Source organism: Rattus norvegicus, chromosome 3 (genome assembly GCF_021556685.1).
Source record: "Rattus norvegicus strain SHRSP/BbbUtx chromosome 3, alternate assembly SHRSP_T2T, whole genome shotgun sequence".
Classification (NCBI taxonomy): Eukaryota; Metazoa; Chordata; class Mammalia; order Rodentia; family Muridae; genus Rattus; species Rattus norvegicus.
In genome coordinates, this window is record NC_141536.1 from 145,436,697 (window position 1) to 145,456,785 (window position 20,089).

The 20,089-nt window shown below is 43.7% G+C and overlaps 1 protein-coding gene across 13 annotated transcripts in view; it reads right to left on the bottom strand.

Moving 5' to 3' along the window:
- The window catches only part of Ndrg3 (NDRG family member 3), a 63,335-nt gene extending 43,610 nt beyond the window's left edge, over nucleotides 1–19,725 (bottom strand). For 9 of the 13 annotated variants that reach the window (XR_015682784.1, XR_015682783.1, XM_087651109.1 and 6 more), the window contains 1 exon segment: nucleotides 19,642–19,725. The gene's annotated coding sequence lies outside the window, so the exon portion shown is untranslated. 13 annotated transcript variants of the gene reach the window in all.
- Between the last annotated feature and the right edge of the window lie 364 nt (nucleotides 19,726–20,089).

Here is a 20,089-nt window from a genome sequence, read left to right on the forward strand (position 1 = left end):
GGCATTTTAGTTTCTGTGATGTTGAATTTTATCACCAAGTGAGAAAACTATATTGTGAGGGCACACACAGACCTCTGGAGGTCCATGTGGAGGGGTCAACACACCAGCACTAACCTGTTAGCCATGTGAGTGATCTTGCAAATGAATCCTAAAGCCTCAGTCAGAGCTCAGATGTCTAAGCCATAGAAACACCTGACTGCAGCCACAGGAGACACTGCCCAAACTGTTCTGCCAAGGCATTCTGTGTTTCTAACCCACAGAAAGCATAAAGATAACAAATAATTTTGTTTTGAAGGGATGTGTTCTACGGCAACAGGTAGCCAGTAAAGCGGGACCACATTGGGGCATTCAAAGAAAAGAAGGGGCCTGGGGGAGACGGGAGATGAGGTAACTAACCAGAGAGCCTTCCTTCCTCCCACCATACAGTCTTGCATAGACGGCAAGCACTGGATAGTGTAGGCGCATGATTCTCACCCTGTGGAGAAAGCGCCACACTTTCGTCCTTCTTTCTTGTCAGATCAGATCAGGGAAAATCCTAATGTGTTTCAATGATTTTGAATTGTGGTCTCTAAAATGATAAATAAAAAGAGACGAGAGTTCCAAGTGGGAACAATTGCTTCTAACCTGTGAGAATTAAAAAAACATTCAAAAGAGACTGGCATGCTACAGATGCTTGACAGATGATGGAATTATATCCTGATTAAGCCCACTGTGAACAGAAATAGTGCTCAAAATGACTGACTACATCTATCCTACTAAAGATCATGGCTTACAGTGCGGCACAGTGCGGCACACTGCAGTGTATCTGCTGCTTACACGGCTGTCTGGTGATATGGCTGCTGCCTCTCTCTAGCATGACGAGAGACACTATGCTACATATCACTTGCCCAAGGAACAGAAACTCAAAGCTCAGGAGGATAGCTAATTTTCTAGCATGTGTGTGGCCTTGGGTTCAATCTCCATCTCTGAAAAAAAAAGCCTGAGATTTATTTATTCATTTTGTGTTTATTAATCATACAATAAACTATGGCTGCATTCCACTTGGACTTCATCTGATCATTCAGACTGTGTGAAAATAATAGAATGATGAAAAGATACTTTACTTATAGTTCTTCTGTCTAAGGGTAACCGTTTACCACCATTACTTGCCTAACTCTGCAAGGCAAAGGCAGGAGGATCAAAAGTTTGATGCCATCCTGGGCTACAGAGGAAGGACCCATCTCAAAGCATGAATTTTAGTTGATTCCCATGATGTTCTTTTTCCCGTGTAAAATGATGGTAGCCTGGCATTGTTTTGTTCCATACCACCTACTTTGTTTACTAGTTCAAGTCACTCATAAGAAAGCAGCACGAACTTTATTGTGGGTGTGTGGGTGTGTGAGGCCTCGGGTCCACTACTGCTCCCCTGCAGTTTTTGTTTTTTAAGGCAGGGTTTCAAATAGCCCAGGCTAACCCCAAACCTGATATGTATCTGAGACTGTCCTTGGACTGCTGATTCAAAGTGGTGGGACTGCAGGCATGTGCTGCCATGCCCAACCATCTGTTTCTACAATAAAAGAAAATGAGGTGACTGTGCCCGTACACACTTAAGATGCAAACTAAAGAGACTGTCCCCTAGCTGGGCAGACTATGGAGGAAGTTAGAGCTACAGGATTGTTTAGAAATTGGCCAGAGGATAGGAGCATTTACCTTCCACACAAGAAGGGATTCAGTGAGTTCTTCTGTTTGTTTGTTTCTGCCACCTTGAGCCCTTACCAGTGAGCAATTTTACAATATCTACGAGAAAAGGAAGATCACATGGTGGAAAATCCATCTCCAGATCCCTCCGCTGCACAGACTGGCTCCCTCCTGGGGATGTGGCCTGCAGTTCCGGCATCTGCTGCCAGGTTCCATCCTGGCACACGGAGGTGCTGGGATTTTTAAAAGGCTGGTAAAGCTTTCGTAAGCTACAGTACATGACAAATGGCTGCCCTCTTTCCTAGTCTTGAGGAAAAGTATGAAGAGTGTATTTCTACAATCACCTTTGACTGAAGGGACAGGCAAGGGCAATGCAGGCACCAATTCATGCCAGGAATTCTCTCAACGAAGACATCTTCATTTACTCTCTAGACAAGAAACCTAGGCTTGGACCTGTTTTCTGAAATTCTATATGAAAGGAAATGACTTAATTTTTTCTGTCTTCACTATACCATAATATCCATACCAGGCCCCACCAGCTGGTTATGGGAACCTGGATCAGTTCCTTCCTCCCCACCCACCCAGTGGCACCCCATGAGACAAATTCGATGGACGCCTAAAGCAATCCTATGCATATCAACAATGACTCAGACCCCTTGGAAATGCAGGTTTGAGTCATCACTCCAGGATAAGAACTCATTCTTTCAGGAGCTAATTAAGGCAAGGAGAATATGAAATAAGTAAAGAAGAAGGGAATTAAATTCTAGCTATTTCTTGGCAGCCTGTTTTAAAAACAAGGGTTTTTAAATAAAACTTCTCACTTCTTAAAATAGTGTGCTTCAAACTTTAATGTACACTCTCCAGGGGCTATTATCAATTTTGAGGGATAACAGCCAAGCATAGATCATATCAGTAAGGATCATAGATCATCTGAGAGGAGAGGGTGAATTGAAGAAGTGATCACTGACAGCATCTTTAATAGAGAGAGAACAAAGACTCTAATATTTCATTCTGATATCTTCCAAAAAGAATATATTCAGTACTTTTATATAATAAACTATATGGATTTTTTTAAAAAAAGATTTATTTATATGAGTACACTGTTGCTGTCTTCAGACACATGAAAAGAGGGCATCAGATCCCATTACAGATGGTTGTGAGCTACCATGTGGTTGTTGGGATTTGAACTCAGGACCTCTGGAAGAGCAGTCAGTGCTCTTAACCACTGAGCCGTCTCTCCAGCCCCCTCCCTCCTTTTTTTTTTTTTTTTTTTTTTTAAAAAAAAGAACTATATGGGGGTTGGGGATTTAGCTCAGTGGTAGAGCGCTTGCCTAGTAAGCACAAGGCCCTGAGTTCGGTCCCCAGCTCCGAAAAAAAGAAAAAAAAAAAAAAAAGAACTATATGGATCTTAAAAAAGACTCAATAGGCCAGATCAAACAGAAGGAGAATATACCAAAAAGAAGAGTTTGGCCCAGCAGAGAATAAGAGTCTGTCAAGGAGAGACAAGGGGTGATGCTCGGTGCTAGAACAACGACCCAGCACACACAGGGCCTCAGCGCCTCTGAAAAATAAACCTCAGTTAAAATAAAATGATGGGAAACTAGAAGTTGATTTAAAAATGGCACAAGGTCAGGAAAGAAACAGGTTTTGTCAAAGTTTCTAGTTAAGGGAGATAAAAGAATGATGGCCCAAATACACAGAGACGAGGAACTGAAAAAGAGCTACAGACTCTACAGATTAGTGAAAATTCCAGTTTCAGTCAGGAGTCAGAGAGACCTGAGTTCAAGTAAGCGTGAGATTTGGAGAGATGAGTCCACGGTCATCACCAGACTACAGACCCTGGGCTCTTGAGAAGGACAAGTGAGTGATGGAAAGTAGAGCCATTAGGAGATAAAAAGAAAACATTCAGAGGCACAGGAGGAAAAGCAGAAACGCAGTGCCAAAGAAGTCGAGGGAGAGGAGTCTGCACTGTAGGGGAGATGATGTGGAATGATGAGAAGGAAGGGAGAGGCTGAGAGCTGAAAAGGTTTTATCTTCTGGCAGGGAGCACTAGTGGTGTCAAAGCCTAGGACGTTCCCAGGCCTTAGCGTGACCGGGTCTGTGTTCAAGTCCATGACCCATGTCATGTAAGACTTCTGTGACAGTCCCAACCTTTGCTCCCACCCCACCCCCTAAAATAGTGGCAGCCTAAACAGGAAGCCATCAAAGAGAACTCTTAAAAACTGTGATAGGATGCTCAAACGTCACTCTCCACAATAGATGGCTTCCAGTAGCGGTGTGGGAGGAGAAGGACTCAGCTCCATTTAAGGGGCAGGCCACTGAGAGTTTGACCTCATCCCAGTGTATATACAGGTATCACAAATTGGACACTTTTTTTTTTAATTGGGGGAAAGTTAGAATGGGGTGTGTGCTGTGTGTGTGTGTGTGTGTGTGTGTGTGTGTGTGTGTGTGTGTGTACAGAGAAGGACAGGAAAGTGAATATAATAGGGGTGTATGATGTAAAATCCCCAAAGAAACAAAAAAAAAATTATGTTGGGAGGAAAAAAAACTATGAAGAGTAAGGCATGTTATAATCCGAGCACTAAAGAGACTGAGGGAAGAGGGTGCTCTGAGTTCAAGATCAGCTGAGACTACATAAATACGCTGTCTCAGAAACATCTGGGCCGGAGAGATGGCTCAGCGGTTAAGAGCACTGACTGCTCTTCCAGAGGTCCTGAGTTCAATTCCCAGCAACCACATGGTGGCTCACAGCCATCTGTAATGGAATTCAGTGCCATCTTCTGATGTGTCTGAAGACAGCAACAATGTACTCACACATATTAAAAAAACAAACAAACAAATAAAAAACCAAAAGCACCTAGGAAAAGTGAAGTTCAGTGACCTATGCTGAAAAGCCCTGGACTGTGTAGATCATCTTTTAGAAATTTGGAAAATGCTGTTTCTACAATGAAGTGCAACAGAAAATGTTACTAGGAGGTGGGGGTTGGGGGGAGACAGCAGTGTTTCTTTCATTTTTTTTAAATATTTATTTTCTTTACATATATGAGTGCACTGTAGCTGTCCTCAGACACACCAGAAGAGGATTCCATTACAGATGGTTGTGAGCCACCATGTGGTTGCTGGGAATTGAACTCAGGACCTCTGGAAGAACAGTCAGTGCTCTTAACCGCTGAGCCATCTCTCCAGCCCCGACAGCAGTGTTTCTTGATATACACAGAACACTAGAAGGGTCCTTAAAGAGCATCAAGACCTGGGATTTTTAAGTAGTTGGCAAACCTCTGAAGAGAAAAACAGAAACGCACAGAAGCTCTGCTGACGTGTTGGTAAGGCTGCTATGTCTCTGCAGAACACATCAGTCTAACATTGTAGGGACAATGAGTTCAGCTCAGTTGCTGTGTGTTAATCTAGTGTGTGTGACGCACTAGGTTCCATTTCTAATGTCACAAGAAATAAAAGTCCAGTAATGCAAAATGCAAGCCTTTGTCCACTCACAAAGTAGACGGCTAGAGATTCATGGACCCTTCCAGTCCCAGAAAGTCCGTAAGAACATCAGGAGCGTACTCTAAATGTAGGCAGGCCCACAAGGGCTGAGCGACACTGGGCTTTCCCTTTCTCTGAAGAGAAGAAGTTAGGCAGAGTAATCTTTTTGGGTCCTGGACAGGACTGATATTCTGAATTCTCTACAAATGTACTTCATATTTCCTGAGGCCAACCAGTTAGCAACCTAATACGGATCAAGAACTTGGCAACCGTCACTCACCAGATCAGCAGACATTTGATCTGACCCTAAGGAACATGGGAATCTACACCATGAAATTTCTAGTGCTTAAAAATATTTATTAAAAAAAAAAAGCAGTAATAAAATACTGTTTTACTTCACAGCTTTCTCCCAGGACCACGGTAATTTGTTATCTTTGGCTTTGTCTAGACATACTGACACCAAGATACTCATTGGTGTTCCAGAGGCAAAGTCAATCACTTGGGTCTTGGAAAGAATGTAGACAGATTATCAAAACAGAATGCATTCAGCAAACAAGAGGCACACTAAGGGAGAATGAGCCGGAAGGGGTCAGCTGCAGCTAGTCCTGAAACATTTACAGCTAAAAGAGGCAGGATGCACGAGGGCGATTGGCTAGAGGCAGGATGGCATGCAGACTCATAGGTATTCATTCTCTCTCTCTTCCTCCTCCCCCGCCCCCCAACAGTTCATTCATTATCACAATGAAAAAATAAGAGGTACTGGTATCTTAGCTAGAACAGAGATGAAAAAACTGAGACTTAAGAAGACAAACAGACTAACCACTAATAAATGGGTCAGGTGGAACTGAGACTCAAATTTTCTACCAGCAAATGTTGACATTATACCCAGTCTCACACACTGCCTCACTGATCATTACAGGCAAAGACAGCGTCTGGCGTGGAAGAATGTGTTCTGTGTATTACCATGTTTAGTAATACCCCTGACATTACAACTAGATGGCTATAACATCCTCTTTCAATAGCTCTAACAATCAAAACTGCCTCCATATAATGCCAAAGAACCTCTGTAGGGCATTAATCACCAGTTTAAAGAAATATCAAAGTTTTACCAGTTTAAAACCCTACCATGTTTCACCAATGATATTTCTATGTGTGTTCCACCTTACCAAGAAGAACGAGGGCCACTTGGGCCGCTGCATCTAGTGCCTGGAGCGTAGCCCTGGAGCCAAAAGAAGCTTCCGAAGGGCAGAGGTGAGACAACTGAGGGCTAGGATGGCCAAGGACTGCTGAAGGGGTGAGGATGCTGGGTCCTGAAAGGACATGCTCACATACTGCAATGCAGGAGGGCAAATGAGAACAGGAAACCCCACACACTACAGCACTGTAGCTTTGAGAGAGAAGACAGGCTGCAAAGGAAACCAAGTCAGGACAAAGGGCACACAACCACTTTTTTTGTCTGGAAAACACTGATGGTTTCTAGGAAGAATGACACAGAAGCTTTGCTTTATCAACTGAAACTTGGGTCACCTTTGCCAGGTGTGGATAATCCTTCAATCTCACCACAGAAAGGCAGAGGTAGATGGATGGCTGTCAGTTTGATACCAGCTTTGTCTTAAGCTAGCCACAACTACATAGCGAATCTTTGTTCAAACAAACAAACAAAAACAACAAGAGAACAAAACCCAATGACTAAACAACAACTTCACCCCTCAACGCCTTCCCCCACAGCTCCAGGCGGGTCCTGCACCAGTCAGCCCAAGGCAGGCTAGAAACTCACATCAAACACACAACCAGTGAAAGAGGTCCACATGCCCAGATCACATGGCAAACATGCAAACAATATGAAAAGAAAGATAGTGTTCCCCCCAAACCCGACACTCCTATAGAAATGTTCTCCAATAGGAATTACCTAGACAAACCCTAGAACACAAAATTTAAAACAACAATCATAAACATAATTAAAAACATTCAAGGGGTTTAAAAAGGACATGAGCGGGGTTGGGGATTTAGCTCAGTGGTAGAGCGCTTGCCTAGCAAGCGCAAGGCCCTGGGTTCTGTCCCCAGCTCCGATAAAAAGAAAAAGAAAAAGAAAAACAAAAACAAAAACAAAAAAAAGAACATGAGCGGCCCATGCATATACAGCCATCCAATTAGACAAGATGGATGAAGCAAAGAAGTGCAGGCCGACAGAAGCCGGATGTAGATCTCTCCCGAGAGACACAGCCAGAATACAGCAAACACAGAGGCATATGCCAGCAGCAAACCACTGAACTGAGAATAGGACCCCCGTTGAAGGAATCAGAGAAAGAACTGGAAGAGCTTGAAGGGGCTCGAGACCCCATATGTACAACAATGCCAAGCAACCAGAGCTTCCAGGGACTAAGCCACTACCTAAAGACTATACATGGACTGACCCTGGACTCTGACCTCATAGGTAGCAATGAATATCCTAGTAAGAGCACCAGTGGAAGGGGAAGCCCTGGTCCTGCTAAGACTGAACCCCCAGTGAACTAGATTGTTGGGGGGAGGGCGGCAATGGGGGGGAGGGTGGGGAGGGGAACACCCATAAGGAAGGGGAGGGAGGAGGGGAATGTTTGCCCGGAAACCGGGAAAGGGAATAACACTCGAAATGTATATAAGAAATACTCAAGTTAATAAAAAAAAAAAAAAGAAAAAAAAAAAAGAACATGAGCAAACGCTACAGTGAACTTAAAGAGGTGAGAGAAATTCTTAGTGAAGTCCGAGAGAACATAAGTGTAAGACTGAACAAAAGGAGGAAGACAATTGAGGTCAGATGGCTGAATTCAGTACAGAGACAGAAATACTAAGGCCAACACAAGATGGAACTGAAAAACTCAATGGTCCAGTTAGAAAACTTAAGGGAGGGGCTGGAGAGATGGCTCAGCGGTTAAGAGCACCGACTGCTCTCCCAGAGGTTCTGAGTTCAATTCCCAGCAACCACATGGTGGCTCACAACCATCTGTAATGGGATCCGATGCCCTCTTCTGGTGTGTCTGAAGTCAGAGATGGTGTGTGTACTCATGTAAATAAAAAAATAAATCTTTAAAAAAAAAAAAGGAAACTCAAGGGAAAGCCTTATCAGTGGGATGAATGAAGCAGAAGGCAGAGTATCAGGGCTTGAGAATAAAGCAGAGGAATTGGACCTTTCAAGAAGAAACATGCAGGAAATTTGAGACACAATGAAAAGACCAAATCTTTGAATTGTAAGCAGTGGAAGAGGAGGAATCATCATCATCATCATCATCATCATCTGAAGTCAATGGCATAGACCAGATCTTCAATAGGATCAGAGAAGACAACTTCCCCTAATTAAGGAAAGACATACAAGAACCCAACAATACCATAGACAGGAGTAGAAAAGCAACTCCCCACAACATATCATAGGCAAAACTCTACATATGCAGAACAAGGAAAGAGTATTGAAAACTGCAAGAGAAAAACCACAGGTACACATGAAAGAACATGCACTAGGCGAACAGCTGATGTCTCAATAGAAACCTGAGAAGCTACAAGAGCCTGGAGCAATGCGCTCGAAATTCTAAAAAAGCACAAACACCAACACAGACTACTGTGCCCAGAGAAACTGTCTGCCATCGTTGAAGGAAGAAGAAAACCTTCCCATGACACAAGAATTCATGTTCACTACATCAGCTCCACAGAGGGCACTGGAAACAATGCTCTCAGGTGAAGAGGGGAGCAAGCATACCCCTGAGACCACAGAGAGAAAACAAATAAAGCATGCTCACCGAACAGAAACACAACAACAACAACAATGGCAGCCGACACACACCTGCCAATAATAACTTTATATATCAATGGACCCCAACAAAAAACCCTAGATAAATACAGCTCTCTTCCTTACCAACAAAGTTTCTTTCTACAACATATGGGAAAGAGTGACACTATTGCAGAAATCTACAACTGGAGAGATGGCTTAATGGTTAAGAGCACTGGCTGTTCTTCCTTTGGACCCCAGTTCAATTCCCAGTACCTGCACAGCAGCTTACAGTGGTCCTTAACTCCAGTTCCAGTAAACCCAGCAGCACTCTCTTCCAGCACATACATAAATGCAAACAAAACACTCAAACACAAAAGAAAAACAAAACTTCTTTTTATTTTTAAATATTTATTTTCTTAACCTTTTACTTTCATTTACACATGTGCTTGCAGGGGCCCGTGGGTGCCGGAAGAGAGCACTGAATCTCCAGGAACTGAGTTCCAGGCAGTTGTGAGCTGCCTGATGTGGGTTCCAGAACAGAACTCAGATCTCTGCAAGAGCAGTAGGTGCTGTGAACTACTGAGCCGTTTCTTCAGCTCCTTAAATAAGTCTTTTTAAAAAAGAATTTAAAAATTAAAAAAAAAAAAAGGAAAGGGAATCTGGAGGGTGTAGTGGCACATGCCTTAATCTCTACAGAGGCAGGTAAATCTATGAGTTCAAAGTCAGCATGGTTTATTCAGTGAGATTCAGACTCAGAAAAGGAACAAAACAAACCAATCAACCAACCAGACAGATAAATAAATCCACAACTGGTCAGAATGCAGAGAACAACCGGCTGTGTGATGCTCAACCCCTATTAATACATCTACAATTCAACTCCTATACCCAAGACTCAAGGAACATCACAAGAGAAGGGCAGGGAAGGTGTGGCCATGAAATCTCAATAATGTGGTTGCCTAAACAAGACACATGTGAGTATGCTTGGCCCAAGGAGTGGCACTATTTGGAGGTGTGGCCTTGATGGAGGAAGTGTGTCACTGTGGGGATGGGCTTTGAGACCCTCCTCCTAGCTGCCTGGCCACAGCAGCTCCTGGCTTCCTTTGGATGAAGATGTTGAGCTCTTAGCGCCTATAAGTACCATGACTACCTGGATTCTGTCATGCTTCCTGCCATAATGATAATGGACTGAACCTTAGAACCTGCAAGCCAGCCCTAATCAAATGTTGTTCTTTATAAGGGTTGCCTTGGTCATGGTGTCTGCTCACAGCAATGGAAACCCTCACTAAGACAGCACATAATGACAACAGCGGCTGACATGTCGGTGTAGACAGGGGAAATCTCACAAGGCCCACACTAGATGAAGAGCTACAGGAAATCAATGGCTGGTGAGGGAGGAACACTCAGTTTTCTCTGGGGACAAACTCTCTGATAAGTTAGCCAATCCAAGAAAATCAGCCCTAAACACATATACATATGGGCAACACCAAATGGACTAACCAGGTTATGTCTGTGTATTTATAGATATAATAGATGATGATTATAGAAAACACCATAAATTTGAGGAGTTGTAGGAAGACACATGAACTGGAGAGAAGGGGAACAAGTAAATATTATGTAAATATAATACTAGTGTATGAAATTCTCATAAATTTAAGTATTTAAGTTAAAAGCACACAAAATCCTTGTTCATATTGTCTAGTTTTCTTAGGTATAGTTGGACCGGGGAGCTTTAAAGAATATCAACACACGGCCTCAATCCGAAAGATCATTTTAATTGGTTGGGACAGGGCTTAGGTACTGTTTTTAAAGATCCTTGGGTAATTCTTAAGTGCAACTAGGGCTAAGAAACACTGGTCTTCAGCAGCGTCCCATTCCTCCCATAAGGGAAGAGACAGAAAATTTAAGTGATTTGACTAAGTGCATGCACCTGAATGTGTGTGGGGCTAAGACCACTGTTTAGACACCAAGCCCAGATTCTGGAAGATACTCCAGGACACTGGGCTACATTCCATACTTTCATCTATAAGAAACACAATTATGTGATGACTTGGCTCTTAAGTTCTGTCAGGCTTAAAGCCTGAATTAATCTAATCATGAAACCATTGACTTAAGCATCCTCCCAAGTATCTAGGATAATGGATGTTGGTTTCCCTGCTGTCTCCTGGGGGCCCTTAAGAAAGCAAAAGATCTCCAGAGACAGTCTGAGAAGCCAAGTAAACAAACCATGGAACAAGCAGGCCTTTTAAAACCTAGCTCACAGATTATTCCTACACAGATGAAAACCTGGGCATCTCTCTACAAGGAGAAATGGTTTCAGAAGCTGCCTTCCCTTCCTACAGAAGTGAAAGAGGGGAGCGAGGGTCAAAGGCAGCAGTCAAGGTAAACCCACAGATCTTCATTCTACCAGGAAACACCCTTGCTTCCCCTTGGCCCTGGATAAGGTCAACCACACCCCTTACGACAGACCCACCCCTTTGCTGTGTCGTTCTTGGGCTCTGGCAGCAGGTGGGGAGCAGACTTGCAGAGACTGCCAAGTTGGAAATCTGAGTCTGCTCTACGAGCTCACTGTATTCATTCCAGGGTCTTGATACAGATAACTGCTGGGACAGAGCAATCCCCATGGACAGATCTTGTTAATTACAGACTCCCAACCAACAGGGAGGTTTCTACCATAGGATTTATCTGAAGCAACTCCAGAGCCAGATGCACACCCTTCTGCCTTCCACTCTTGAAGGACGCAGCTCAAGACATCAGGGAAGCTACTGTTGGCAAGGCCTGGTACGGAGCTTGGAAGAGCTCCGGGTTCCTACCAGCTAAAGGCAGAATCCCTGAAAACAATCCGTTCCTTTCTACAGTCTGAACGGACAAACAAGGACAGACAAAAACCCTGAAGGCAGTACTTCATGTTCATACCTGCCAGTTACTGAGTGCTTTCCCTACGTCAGGTGCCAGAATAAACCTTTTGTCCATTCACTATTTTATGTTCTATTCCAACACGTATAAGCTAGGCAGCATAGCCCCACCCCTTTGACAGATGAAGGAACTGAGGCACAGCTTGGCCACACAGTTAGCAAGCAGCAGAGCAAGGATTTGAATGTTAGCATTCTGCAACTAGATCTCAACAATTTTTCCTGTTTGATGCCAACTGATCATTAATTCTTTTTGATTTCTTCAGGTTTGGTTTCTGTGCTGGTTTGGATGAAAATGGCCTCCACTGAATACTTGGTCTCCATTGATGGAACCGTGTGGGAAAGAAAGATCACGGGGTATGTATGGCCTTGTTGAAGGAGGCATGCCATTGGGGTCTGGAGGTTACAAAAGCCCACATCATTCCCAGTAAGCTCTCTCTGCCTCTTGGTTCTGACTCAAAATGTGAGCTCTCAGCTGCTGGTCTAGTACCATGCCTACCTGCCTGCTGCCATGTTCCCTACCATGATGGTCACAGACTCTAACCCTCTGAAACCATAAGACCCAAATAAGCTCTTTCTTTCATTAGTTGCCTTGCTCATGCTGTCTTATCACAGAAACAGAAAAGTAACAAAGACATTTCTAAAGTGTATTACAAATTTCATTATCGGCAAATTTTGAAAACAGAAAAGCAATATATAAAACGTTGACTTCTATTACAAAGAACATACCAACACCTTCCTGGGTTGCTGAAAAAGCAATCTACCAGTGGGATGTCTAAGGTATCAAGTCACGGTCCGGTCTACACAGGTTCACACAATATCAGCACAGTGACTTTAAAGCAGCAGCACCTTCTAAGGCGAAAGACTGTCAAGAGGGGCTCTGCCCCACCCCCTCCCCAGCTTCTTGACTGAAACAAAACAAAACAAAACAAAAACCTGATCAGTTTATAATCTGCCAAGTTTTAGAGATGAGTGTACAATGTTCCTACCACTATGATCTTACAATTTTTTTTAAATAGCACTCAATTTTCTTTTTTGATACTGGATATCAAAATTAGGTCCTCATGAATGCTAGACAAGGACTCTACCAGGCTCACGAACATTTTTGTTGTTGTTTTCAAGCTTTTTTTTTTTTTTTTTTCAGAACCGGGGACCGAACCCAGGGCCTTGCGCTTGCTAGGCAAGCACTCACTCTACCACTGAGCTAAATCCCCAACCCCTGTTGTTTTCAATACAGGGTTTCTCTGTATAGCTCCGGCTATCCTAGGAATCACTCTGCAGACTCTGGCCTTGAACTCACAGAGATTTGCCTGCCTCTGCCTCCTGAATGTAGACTAAAAGCACGCCCACCACCATGGCCCGCAGGCTCATTGACTTTTTTTTTTTTTTTTTTTTTGGTTCTTTTTTTTCGGAGCTGGGGACCAAACCCAGGGCCTTGCGCTTCCTAGGCAAGCGCTCTACCACTGAGCTAAATCCCCAACCCCAGGCTCATTCACTTTTAACCGTAAACTGAAACCCAAGGTATAAAAACGTAGCAGCACCGAGGGGATAAAACTGCCAATTCAAACAAACTGTTTTTTAAACACATGCTACTTCGTGAAAACTTATCACAATTATGATTTAATAAGAAGGTGATGTTACTTCAAATCTTAAATTAGAATTAGGAAGCAATTTCATAATATGTTTCTGATCTACTTATAATTTTCCTTATTCTAATTCATTAGATTTATAAGGTTGTCAGCCACCATACTAACAGCTATTTCCCTAAGAGTTGAAACATCTTCCCTAAGATACTACAAAATATAACCCAAAAGGTCTTAATGAATCCCAAGACAAAGTATAAAGAATGGCTGTATTAGAACTGAATCCTTACAACTGAAAAATTCAGACTACGGACTATGGGCATTAGGCGGTAAAATGACAGTCACAGCTTGGGGGAAGCCACCCTACACTTAGGAAGCTAATGTATTTAAAAATTTATGTGTGTTTGTATGTCTGTGTCTGTGTGTGTGTCTGTGTCTGTGTATATGTGTCTATGTGTGTGAGTGTGTTTGTGTGTGACTGTGTATGCGTGTGAGTGTGTGTGTGTCTGTCTGTGTGTATATATGTATATGGAGAGTAGCAAGCATATGGAGGTCAGAAGATAACTCTGTGGAAACAGTCTCTCCTTTCACCATTATATGTATCCAGGGATCAAACTCAGATCATTATCTTTGCAGCAAGAGCTTTTACCCACTAAGCCATCTTGTCCGCCCTAGAACTAATCTTAAGTTACTATATTAAGTCTATTGGAAAGACAAAAGGTAAACAGTTACACATAAATAGTTAGGGAGGCTAACACCTCTATACTACACAGCCCCAGCTTAGGTTTAATAGCATAGTGTGCTCAGCACTGTAATTAACGTTGACATGGGATGCAACTCAGCCTGCAAAGAAGGCGCGATTCCTCCAGTGCACTCCTACAGCGAGCAACAATAAATATTTACTTAGGACTAATAGCATGTCCTCTCTCCAGTACTTTAAGAAACAGAACTTTTTCAAAAGAGAATGACATTCTACGGTGAGAGGCAGGGGATTGAACCCAGAGCATGGGCTCTACTACTGAGTTATATACCCAGTTCAAAGTAATTCACTTTCCTATTTGAGATCCTCCATATACCAATTAATTTTATGTGAATAAATATGAAAGGAAAGTAATGACAAAATTAGAGGTTACTCTTATAAATACAATGGAATTAAGCACTATATTTAAAGTTTGTTTTTTTTACTTAAGAAAATAAACCCTGGGGTTGGGGATTTAGCTCAGTGGTAGAGCGCTTGCCTAGCAAGTGCAAGGCCCTGGGTTCGGTCCCCAGCTCCGAAAAAAAAAAAAAGAAAAAAAAGAAAGAAAGAAAGAAAGAAAGAAAATAAACCCTGGTGGGGACAGCAATAACACATAACTTTAATCCCAGCAGATCTCTGAGTTTCAGGCCAGCCTGGTCTACAAAAACAAGTTCCAGTACAGCCAGGGCTACACAGAAAAACTCTGTCTTAGAAAATGAAACAAACCACACGAAATAAAGGCCCTGAAAACCTATAAATAAGTGTTCTCAATCTGGGAAAGCTTTTGTGTGCTGTTCTCAAGTAGCCTGCCTCTTAAAAGGGAAAAGGGAATTTCTCAGAATAGATAAAGCCATTTCTGTATTAAAGCTACAGTACTATTTATTAATTTGTGGACTTAAGAGGGCCCCACACCTCCCTAGCGCATCCTTCTGAGATGGTCTCATGGAATGCAGGTTGGCCTCAAACTTGCTATACAGGCAGGAACACCATAAACTCTTGACCCTCCCAAGTCCTTCCTGGAGAACTGCTACCTTTCTTTTGCTTATCCAGGCTTATTTGTTGCCCTCCCCCCAAAATCCAGCCAACAAAAATACCACACAAAACCAAAACCTTCTCTTTCCTATTGTCCTCACGTCTTACCTGGGTTCGACCATCCATCATTAAGTCAAGCAGAGAGACAGGCCCTGCTCCCCGCTCCTGGGAAGCTCACATGTGATACTACCTAGAGTTATTATTTGCAGAGCCATATCACTACACTCCAAGTTTTAGCAAAGTCTTTGTACTTCTAGAAGCTACCAGCATCTGTCCTACAGCATGCACCAAAAATTTTGTTGTATGACTAGATCATTTTAGCAAGCTCTTTTTAAAATCCATAAATAATTTTAGTATGAACCTTCAAGATGGACTCATCTTCTTTGCTTCTTAAAATACAAAGGTAAGACCCATACAATGGTATAAACGTACAAAGGTGTAAATTTTAAAGCTCAATTCTGCAGGCTCCTATATCACATGTTTTGAAATGACTAATATGATGTTATATGTATTTTTCCAGGACTGACCCATGCCAGTAATGCATATTATGTCTGTCTGTCTGTCCGTCCATCTCCCTCTATCCTTCCCTCCCTCCATCCCTTCCTATCTGGAACAAGTTCTTGACATTACCTGACTAGCTTTTCAACATTCTTGTCTAGTAGCAGCTCTCAAAGTGTGGCCCTCAGACTAGGAGAACCAACATGATCTGGTAATGGATTAGAACTGCCAGTTCTCAGGCCCCTCTTAAGACCTCTACTGAATCAGAAACTCTGGCGGCGAGCCCAGCAACATGCTAATAAGAAGCTGTCTAGTTGACTGATGGTGACTGATGTACAGTAAAGGGTAAGAGCTATTGTTCTGATAGAATTAAGCCAGGTCTTTTGCTTCTGTTCTTTTCCCCTTTAGCCATGGCAGACACTGTTACCTTGTCTGTTTTATCACCCAAACTTCAAAATGGTTCTTCCCTTGCCCTTTCAATTCTGACACTAACAATCTGTCAAGCTCTGGAAACCCTAGTTCTCCCCGAAAGAGGCCTTACTACTATTGTGCATACCCCTCCTCCTGACCTCTTCCCCAACTCCCATGCCACACACAATCCCTCTACCATCTACCCTGACATTATCTACACACCGTCTTTAGTGGTCAAGAGAAGTTATCCTCTCCCTAATAGACCAGATGCCTCTTAGTGTCTCCTCTACTCCTTGATCTAAACACATGCCTGGAATTTTAAAAGTTGCTGGTTAATACCTTCATGCAGAAAAGAAACACTGGTTACTTAACAAAGAAAGAAAGGAAGGGAGAAAAAGAAGGAAAAGAAGTTAGTTTGTTTGTTTGTTTCTGGGAATAATCTTCAAGGCCTCCCACACACTAATCAATTTCTCTACCATTGAGCTACCCACTTAGCCCAGACAAATTCTTAATGAACAAAGTCTGGACTATGAAGCTGTAGCCCCAGTCCTATGACCTTGGACAGATTCAGTTCTCAGGAAGCTCTCTACCAGAGTGAGGAGGCCAGATCACTGCTTGCTTTCAGATTGAATACAATTTTATGGTGTTTTCCAAACTGGGTGTGGAGGCAATGCCCGTAAGCCCAACACTTAGATAAAGGCAGCAGGCTCAGGAGTTGCAGGCCAGCCCAGGACACAAGAGATTCTGCCCATAAAAAGGAAAAAAAAAAAAAATCACAGTGGAGTGTCATTTCCTTATCTTATCATTTTGCTTTGCTTATAATCTAATGTGGCAGTTTTTAGATATGTTAGTGTTCCCTAGTTAGCTACAAAACTTCTTGAAAAGGAACCATGTTTTATTCGATTCCGAAGTTTCCACAATACCCACTGCCTTACACATGATAATAGTTCACTGTAATATCAGGAAATAATTTCCAAAAAACTCTTTAAGAAGCTGTATTAGGGGGGCTGGGGATTTAGCTCAGTGGTAGAGCGCTTACCTAGGAAGCGCAAGGCCCTGGGTTCGGTCCCCAGCTCCGAAAAAAAGAACCAAAAAAAAAAAAAAAAAAAAAAAAAAAGAAGCTGTATTAGGGCCTTATGTGGGGAAAGATGCTTGCCTGGAACCCTGAATTTAATCCCTGAAATCCATATAAAGGTGAATAGTTAGATTCCACAAAGCTGTACTGAGTTCTCCACCATGTGTGCCCCCACCAATAATTAAATTAAAAAACAATTTTAAGGAACTTTATTTAGTTAGGTGTGGTGGCATGTGCCTGAAATCCTAGTGTTCTAGAGGTTGAGGTCAAAAGATCATGAGTTTGAGATAGACTGGTCTACAAAGTGAGGCTCTGATTAATAATAATAATAATAACAACAACAAAAATAAAATAACTGAGCTAGCAAAATGGCTTAGCTGGTAAAGGCACTTTTCTGCCAATCCTGATGACCTCAATTTAACCTCCAGGCCCCTCACAGTAGAACTGACTGTTCCAAAATTGTTCTCTGGCCTCTAAAAGAGCCCTAATTCATGCCCAGGCATAGCCAGCCACACCCTCATATAGATAAATAAATCTAAACACAAACCAAACAAAAGCAGTAACAGTTTTATTTATGAGGAAAAGCTATGTTCATAGCTGATGTACCAAAAGGCCCTTCTGAATATTACTAATCTTATTTCAAATATCACGGGTTGATAGACAATAAAAACTATGATCACTGTGATGTCACTTGGAGTAATAAGCCAAAGTGTAAGAACGAGAAACTGCATCTCCCATGAATTGCAGTGCAGACTAAAGTGTCATAAGCCTCAGGCACTCAGACTGCCACATAAAAATAAAAGCTCCCCGGTAGACTAAAGAAGCTTGGACCAGCAGCTCCGCTGTTAGGGAGACTGAGGTGCAAGACCATTATCTGCAAACTTTCAAAAACAAAAGGGTAGACTGAAGCTGAGGGGATAATCAGAAGAGAAACTGAAGGGCAAGAGAAGCAACAGAAGAGCAATAGGACATCACCCTTTGAGTAGTAGCAAGGAATGGAGGGAATTCAGTATTTACCAAGGGTCTACCAGGACCCCGGCATTTGAAGGTGCAAAGCTGGTGCCTGACCTGGGCGGGAGAAGGGGGGGATATTACTGAGGATAAGACCCAGGCTTGCAGCCTGTGGTATATTATTTAATTCTAGTTAGGAAAATTAATCAGGGAAGGTAAAATTGTGTCGAGCCTTTGAAGTGTGGAGGAGGATTTGCTAAGGGAGGAAAAGGCAGTTGGAGCTAGTTATTTTGGGGGGCAAAAATCAACACATTTTTATAGCTGTTCATTTGGAACTCAAACCAAAGGAGGTGTCTTGGATTCTGCACCACCGTGTCAATGCTTTCTCTTTTTATCTTAAAGCCTGAAAATGCTCAAGACCGGCTTTGGAGCAGAGCCAGAAAGTCCCAAAAGGAGGTGAGTACTGGCTAAATCTGCTCTGTCACCTCCACAAGTCCAGCCAGCCCAGCTAGCCTAGTCCTGGCAGCTAGAAAAATGCTAATTATACCTTGGGGGCTGGGGATAGGTGGGACTGGGGGAGGGGGAGTGGGGTGGACGAAGGCGAAGCTTACTGTGTTCCCTAAGGGAGCCACCAGGGGAGAGCCTCTCTGCTTAAGCCATAAGGCTCCAAGTCTACCTGTGACAGGCAGGAGAGCTCTGCAGAGGAAAAAACGGCTTCAAGAAAAAGAAGGGGGAAAGCACTGGATGGGGAAGCAGTGAGGTACAAAGGTGAACTGATCTTAATAAAACGTTTAGCAAGATCCCCGGCACAAAGCGAGTATTTGGGAAGGAGCCAGCTCACATTAACATCGCGATTACTGACCAGAAGATAATTCTATCCGTAGCCCACTTTTACGACGTCTAAAACCAACTCTAGATAAATGACCAGTGTTTTTCCAAAAAAATGTAAAGATACAAGATCAAATCCCACCAGCTCCGGCGGTGAAAGCCCCAACGCCTCTGAGTTAGAGAGCTGGCCGTGTCACTTGTCAGTGGCATGACCTTGGACGCGCATTTCACCTCTCCGTGCCTCAGTTTCCTCGGCTACAAAGTGGGTTCTACACAAACCCGGGTTCTGGGGTCCCAGGAGAGAGGGATACCTTTGTGGCTTTGGGAAGAAACCCACAGAAGGCGAGTCCAGGCCCCTGTCAAAACTCTGGGACGTGAGGGGCAGCGGGGTAGGTGGATGCTCAGCTCTAGGAGCTCCGAGCTCCGCCGCGAGAGGTGGAAAGAGGGTGACAACCTCAGGAGGTCCCAGAGACGGAGGGTGCAGGCCTCTGGAGCGAGGCTCGACCCCAAAAGGGCACACGCTGCCCCCTGCTAGATAGGTACCCGCAGGGGCGCGGGAGGCCGGGCTGAACGCGCAAGGCGCGGGGGGCTCGGAGAAGGCCGACCGCGAGGACCCGGGGCTTGCCGTGTGGCCATCGGTCCGCAGATCACAGAGGAGCGACACCCCGGTGTACCGCGCCGCGCGCCCTCCGCCCGCTGTGGTAGAGGCGCTCACTCACCTGAAGCTCTAGCGCGGGCCGTCAATCTACAGCAGCAGCAGCGGCAGCTCCAGCGGCACCAGCAAGGAGGGGCGGGGGAAAGGCGCTGCGCTGCGCAGGCGCGCTGAGGATGTCGGGGAGTTACGCATGCGCAAAGTACCTGCTTACGCTAAGAACTACAGAAAAGATGGTGGCCGGGCCTGCAGAGCCTAGCAGCGCCATCTTGACAGTAGTTTTTCTTCTTGCGGTGTCCCGGGGGCTGTTGCTCAGAACTGCCTGGAAGGGATGTCAAATGCACACTCTGCACACCCATTACCCCTCCTTCATGATTAAATTATTAGTAAGCCCTTCTGGGCCGTGGCATACATGTTTTAACAATGTTTAAAGCTACACTCAAGATCATCTGGCCTCAGGGATTCGATTCTCAGGTATCAAATTCCTAGTCCTCTTCATCTCTTACAAATGGCAG